This window comes from Lolium rigidum, chromosome 3 (assembly GCF_022539505.1).
Source record: "Lolium rigidum isolate FL_2022 chromosome 3, APGP_CSIRO_Lrig_0.1, whole genome shotgun sequence".
Classification (NCBI taxonomy): Eukaryota; Viridiplantae; Streptophyta; class Magnoliopsida; order Poales; family Poaceae; genus Lolium; species Lolium rigidum.
The window spans coordinates 298268258-298275662 of record NC_061510.1 but is presented as its reverse complement, the minus strand read 5'-3'; the positions used below and the strand labels follow the sequence as shown (position 1 = coordinate 298275662).

At 43.6% G+C, this 7405-nt stretch overlaps 1 long non-coding RNA gene across 1 annotated transcript; it reads left to right on the top strand.

The window, feature by feature from the left end:
- Window positions 1-3036: 3036 nt before the first annotated feature.
- LOC124699729 lies at window positions 3037-6308 on the top strand. The gene is made up of 5 exons (XR_007001497.1): window positions 3037-3089; window positions 3204-3250; window positions 4261-4381; window positions 5921-6161; window positions 6274-6308. It is a non-coding gene; the product is annotated as an uncharacterized LOC124699729 (long non-coding RNA).
- Window positions 6309-7405: the final 1097 nt, after the last annotated feature.

Below are 7405 nucleotides of genomic sequence, written 5' to 3'. Positions count from 1 at the left end.
GCTGCGTGCATGACGGCTGGGCCAGAGCGTGTGCGGGTCCGGCCAACAGACACGGCCGAAACGTGCTCGTTCGCGTCGCCTTATTTCGCTTTCATTTTCGATCGGGTGAAAACCCTAGCTTTCTCCGCACCCGTCCCCAATCGGCCGCCTCCTTCCTCCTCCCCCAATCCCGCTTCTGCTCCTCCCCATCACATCCCTCCTTTGCTCCTCGTCCAATCCCCACCTCGTCCTCTCCTCCTTCCCTAATCCACGGGAGCAGCGCTCGAGTGACGGAGACGGGCTGGACGCGGGAGCCGGCAGCGGCAGGGGCTCGCGCGCCTAGCGACGACGGCGGCTGGACGGCGCGGTGGAAGGCGGCGGCTGGACGGGGCAGTGGAAGGCGGCGCGCGCCAGCCCCGGCGAGTGGTTTCCTTCATCTCCACGCCGCGGTTGGCGGCTCAGAGATGGGCGACGAGTTCTACCTCCGACCGAGATCTGGGCGTACGACCAGGTGCTTGTGGGTTCGGCGGTTCCAAGGCAAGAGAGGCCGGCGCTGGGGTACAACGAGATGGCCGCGTCGGCGACGCTCCACCCCAACTTGCCGTCGCTCGCGAGGTGGCACGGACCGATCACCGTCTTCGCGGCTCCAGACGTCTCCCTCCAGACCTCGTGCCCGTTCTGCTCGCGCCGCCGCGTCCTCCTGGAGCACATCGCCCTCGGCTACTACCCGTACTCCGAGCTCGCCGCCAGCCCCACCACCAAGATCCCCTCGGCCTCCCTCAACCTCTCGCCTCCCATTTGTTAATTGAAGATGCAGATCTAAGAGGTAACATTCAAGTGCTTAACCTAGAGAAGATTGTTTATACATGGAAGCTTGCAAACTGAACATCATTTTCTTTTCCGAGCATATATGTACGATGACATGATAACATCTATCTTCAAACCAGAAACACCCCGGTGCTGTTCTTTGTCTTCACACTTGAACATCGCAGGGGTGAGTATTCAAGAGAACTATCTTCAAACCCGAAACACCCCGGTGCCCTTATTTGTCACACTTAAGCATCGCTGGGATTAGTATGCAGGATAACCGCATTCTGCCTTGCAATAGGACACGGAAGAAAAATCAAGTTATAGTTATTAGCGCAAGAGTTCAACTCGAACATACGAGTAACACCATTAAGCACCTGTAATTTGTAATGTTCTAGCAAATTAAGGAAACAAAAATAGACTTTTAAAGTTCAGGAAGCGCTTTTATTATGAGCTACACTATCAGATACCTGAAGGTATTATGGATGTTCCATTTGTGGCTATATGTTTACCCAACATTCTGCAGGCACTCTATTGCAATTCAATAATTTTAGCAAGCCTGCACTACTGTAGTGTAATCGCTCCATGGTCAACTTGAACTGTAGATACAATGCGAGTATGTTCAGAAGAGTCACTTCATAATTAAGTAAGTACAATCTCGAAATAATAATTAAGTAGATACTCGTGTGTGATATGGTAGAACCTGCAGTAGGAGAAGACCAACAGTGACAATCATGCAGTTGTATAACTCACTACCCCATGGTTTTCCGAGTCAAATATTACAGCCAAGGGAATGACATACTTCGTACCTGAAATTGAACTGGAATATCCCTTTAAATTTAAGACTTGTCACGTGAAATAGTAGAACACTGCAAGTAGGAGTAATATTTTTTTGAAATCGCAGTAGGAGTAGGAGTAATATGGATTCGTAGTATCTCTAATTATATAAAATACACTTTATTGACCAACAGTTTTTTAGGTGCCTATATATGCACCACACATAGATTCTGGATTCTGAAAAAGTTAGTGTATATTTCCATTCCTGCAGGCTAAAATTTCAAGTTGTTCATGTAGCAAAAGGTACAGCAGCTTGCCTGTTGAATTTTGCAGATGCAGCGTGCATCTGATATGGTAAGCAAGAACGCTCACCAATTATCAGTACCCTGGTTTCCATTTGTATTCCTGTTTTGTTCCAGTAAGCGCATGTACTCAGGTTATTTAACATGGCAATCTCTATATGATGTCAATTGTCAAATGGATAGACAGTGAGTAGTTTTTCTTAGTAATCATTTATTTCCATATATTTCTGCACTATTGGTGGGAAGAATTAGATGCTGAATTACCTTTATTTTGTACGCACCAATCTGTTTGAATATGTCCCAGGCTGTGTTCAGTCACAAAAAAATATATCTAAATGCAAGGCTTTTGACCATGCTAACAAAATTAAATACAGATATAGATGAAACAAACTAAAATTGAAAATTAAGAACGTCAGCATATTCTTGGGTATGTTCAAGCAACCAAAATAACAAATTGCAAGGATAAACAGCGACCAGATGGGAGGTGTACGTACCAATAGGAGCGGTGAAATTAGCCTTACGCCTTTGGATAAGCAGCGACTAGCTCGGAAAGATCATGAATGACACTGCATCGGCAGAAGTACACCAGCAACGGCAACTGCTTCCGCGTCCAAATCAACAAAACCTCGCAAAATCCAAAATTGTTACCCAAAACAGGCTGTATGTTCTTCATATCACTTATTATCACCATTTTCTTGTTGTTGTTTTACAAAGATTTTTCTTTCCATTTGGTGTTTCTCATCTCAAAATGGATTCAAACCAGATCAATTTTTTTATATAGGTAAACCGCTTTGTCTTCATTCTGTCTTTGTTTCTTTGAGGTGTCAAAATCTTATCAAATGCATACTATGTGGTGCTAAATTAAAATTATAAGCTATCACAACAGTATACAATATTTAGCATGTTTATTACATTACTTGTACAATATTCCGGGGTGCTTTTAGCTTCCTTTTGTATGTAAATGGTCCCTTTGGTATTTTCAGAAGTTTTGAGTTTTATTTGCGTGCTTACATCTTTAGTTTTTGATTTCTTTTGTACATTTTCGTCCTCCTCTCTGCAATAATTTCCTGGAGGCCAAGGTCTGCTTTCCTCCCCCATTTCATCGTCTAACCAGGATTATGATTCAGCTCAGTGTTTTGTTCTTCGATCAAACCGAACCGGTAAATGCATGCTTGTCTGGAAAGTCACATACTCAAGTATTGTATCAATTGGCACTCACCTCAGGTACACACTTCTCATTTTTTTCACATTGTTAATTGGATACATGCCTATGATTATGAATTTTATTTATCGTACCCCTATAACTGAATGTTTTCTTATGTATGAAATCCTCTAAAGATCAATATTACCTGGAGTATGTTGTTCTTTGAGTTGCCTCACACCAGGTACATTTTCTTAGCATGGCATACTCTTAAACACCATAAACTTTATCGGGTCAAATCCACGTGTTGCCAAATTATGTATGTCGTCAGTCCAATTAGGCAGTTCTAAGAAATTAGTACTCCATATCTTTCTATTCATGTCAATTACAGGTGGAGTGCTACTTGCAGTTGTTTGTGTTTTGCAATTCTTATTTTATATTTGCATATAATATATTTTCTCAAGTATGCCGCCACTTCATTTAATGTTTTTTTATCATGGTGGCATGGTTGGTTCGATATGGTTTGCTTGTTCCGTTCATGTACTGATTCGAAAGCTAGGACAGCAGTTAGTTTTCAAGAATCAGTTTTGTGACTTCTAGCACAGAACTAATCTGCAGTTCGCTAGCTCCTTCTCTACCTAGGTTCAGCTAGAGGAGGTACTCTTGCTGATGCCTCAAGACACTAATCTTTTACTTGAATTCTATCCATAATTTCAAATTATTCTTGAAACATAAGTTGTAGAATATGTTTCAGGCTTTCCATAGAGTATCTATTGTGCAGTTTGGTCTGGACGGTTTGCTTGCAGCGGTCGGTTCGGTGTAATGTCCAGAACAGATTTTTTTATTGCATGGAGTGATCTTTTGTGCAACTTTAGTCATTTTTGACATTTTAATTAAATTATGAGCTAAACATGAAAACTCTGGAGGATGCTTTGTTGATGTTATAACTTTTATTGTTTGCAAGATTTCGTTTAGAATATTGGTGCAGTGATTTTTCCAACTCGGCATAAATTAGTAGATGTGATATACATTCAAACCGTAATAATAAAAATGCAGCTCAAATCAATACCAGCCTTGAATATGAAGCAATCAATTACCTTTTTTTCCTTTACCATGGTAGCGCGCTCATTAATTTCAGATTTAGTTGTGTATTATTTTATTTATGAACTATGCATGCATTGCTGCATAATATGGAAATCAAGGTCAAGCATTACCTGACATTCTATTCGTTACACTCTTTTGAACTAAAAAAAGTTACTCCCTCCGACCTCTACGGCCTGCTGCCACGCCACCGTCTGCAGATCCTGCACAAAGTCCATGGCGTCCTATCTCTACGGCACGGGCTGCTGCCACACCACCATCTGCAGCTCCTGCGGTAAGGCCATGGCGCACGCCCTGCTCCGCCTCGGTCACCAATTCCTTTTGACGCCTCCTAATCGACGGTGGAGGCGCTGACGACGAAGCAAGCAGCCGGCCGCCGCAGCCACCGTCGCGGTACGCCTGTACTCAGCTAACTGTCTTTGTTTCAGTCGCAGCCCTCTGTTCCTCCTTTTCCTCGTAATTATTGGCAGACAGAGTAATTCGTGTGTGAATGGTGCCGAAGTTGTATTTACCGTGATTTAGTTTCATCAAACAACATGTTGAGCATGCTATTTGTTCTCTTCCATCTTTAGACCAGTTGTTAGATTCATTCAGGAGAATTATTTTAGTGGCCAAGCAGTAACAATAACGATTTCTATACTCCATTTTTGTACTCATCCGGGTATTGATAGTTCCTGCTCTAGATGCTATCCATCATCGGGTACTGTGCTACTGGATACCTATACATTGAGTTTATTTTCCGATAAAGATGTGGTTCCAGATTAACCAACCATCTATATAGCTGTTGAATGCAAAAAACCTTCCCTAAGTAAGGTTTGAGACAGTATTTCCTTCATAAGCAAGTGCTTCGACTACCAATGGATACATCAATTTGTTTTTCTCTTGTTGTTTTGCACTGATGCTAATAATAGCTTGCTAGCAAAGATGTCATGAATTGCAAAGAGTGAAATTCCAGATGACTGAGTAGATAGATAAGCACAATGCTCTATAAACACCAAGATCCTCCTACTCCATCTTGACTTGGGCTTCCTTGGGCATGGTATAAGTAGAGAGCCACCAATTCAGACTAATGATAGGACACCAATTCAGAATATAATGGTAAGATATTAGGAGACCGATTCAGAATATAATGGCCACCATTCCTTGGGCATGGTGTAAGTAGAAGTCCCTGCTTTCTTTGTACAGAATATAATGAACACATAGGACAATGTTAGGACACCAATTCAGACCACATATATACAATTGCTTAATGTCATATATACACTTGACACCATGGTCTTTAAGGCGACGCCTTAGCGCCTTAAGGAGGGAGGGCGCTTTGGCGCCTAGGCGGGCGCTTTGGACGCCTAGGCGCCTAAAGAGGCCGTTTTTACAAAGCGGAGGAGGAGTGCCTTGACGCCTAGGCGTCGCCTAGGCGATGACTAAGCGACGCTTTTTACACCATGCTTGACACAATTACATAGGTTGACTCCACTCTTGGATCTCATGCTAGGATGGCTTCGGGTATTTCTACATCTTCGGCTTCGGGTACTTGTACATCTTCTTCCTCTTCCTCGTGTGGACTAAAGTTAAGATCCAAATAAATCACCATTTGTGGAGGCAAGTTGAGATCGAGGTCCATCTCCTCTTGTCGTACCTGCACTAAAAGAAACAAAAAAAAACAGTAATGCATCAAAAGGAACAAAAATTATCAGTAATGCATCATAGATGATCCCTTATTTATTTCATTGGTTTCTCTTAATGCTTCATATGAATGTGCAAGTGTGTGTTCCTTGGTTTCTCTACTCGACAAAGGAACAATGCATATTTTCAGCTTCAGAGTTGGAGCTGGAGGGGAAGATGCAAATAATGGGAAATCTGGAGTTGGCGATCGACAAATAGAAGCTAAGCCTGATACGCTGACAGTTGATACTGGTGCTGGGGTTCCATTCCATCAAATATTTTAGTCAGTTTTCAAGTTCTTTGTATATGACCAGATATACAGAAAGCATGCTCAACAACAAGGTAGAGCTGCAAATATCTCTTCAAAGAATAATTATGTCCTTACGAAGAAGGTACAGCTGTAAATATCTCTACAAAAATATTTCTGTATATGACCAGGTATACAGAAAGCATGCTCAACAACAAGTTTCTTTAAGACACTGAAGCTATCCATCTGATGTGCAGTTATCGACCATTCGAGACTTTGAACCCACTCTCAGAAGATATATGCATGATTCCTCTTAAGAAGCTGAAGAGTTTGCCTTCTGGATGCATTTTTGGTGTAGAATTTATCAAGGTTATCACTGTGAAAACAACAGATACTACTTCAGAAAACCTGTATATTCAGCAGAGCAACACCTTTGATGACCATGGAGTGTATACTTGGATTATTGAAGGCTTCACCACACCTCAGACCCCATGCAACTCTCCAACATTTGTAACTGGCGGATACAAATGGTACAGTATCTGATTTTGACCTTGCAATATTTATCTGGTTGTTTTATGTTGCTTCCTTGTCTCCATTAACCTGTTTTGCATAGCACTGATATTGCAGCTATTGTGCTATGCATCCTTCTTGAACAAAATTGTTTTCTAGGAGTTGTCTTTAATGCTTTAATATAAGTCTACAATGCGATTTATAATGGACTAAATGGAACAGTGTCTGATCTTCGGGTATCTAAGTATAAGACATCTAACATGGATGTGGATGGCAGCACGAATTTTCTCTCTCTGTTCCTGCATCTGTAAGATATGCTCCCCAGAAATCATGGAATACTGGTAGAAGTCAGCTTTTTCTCTCATGGACCAAGCAAATGGCACATTCAGTCTAAACTTCAGTGGCCGAGAACAGTTTGGATGGAGCAAACCTTACAGTTTTCATTTGACAGGAATTGGCAGGGCATGTGGATGGAGCAAACCTTCCAAGATGCTCGGTTTAGTTGCGACTCTCCACCGTTTCCTGCGGCCGCAGCAGCGACGGCAAGCGGCTCTCCTCCTTGGAGCCTCAGGTGAGGCGACCCCGCGGCGAGCGGAGCAGCGACGGCGGGAGGGAGCTGCGGACAGCGCCACAGCGGCGGGGCGATGAGGGGCGGCAACGAAGCTACTTGATGCGGGGGACGGCCGGCGGGGGAACTCGCCTTCTCTGCTCCTGGAGGCTCCGCCTCTGCCCCGCATCCCCTGTTCCTGGAGGCCCCGACTCCTATGCTCCTATGTTTCGGACGGCTGGCGGGGATGCGGGCTCACCTTTGACGTCGAGGGCGCGAGCCCAGCTCCGGAGCGGGACGGGGACGGAGCTCCGGCGCGGGACGGGGACATC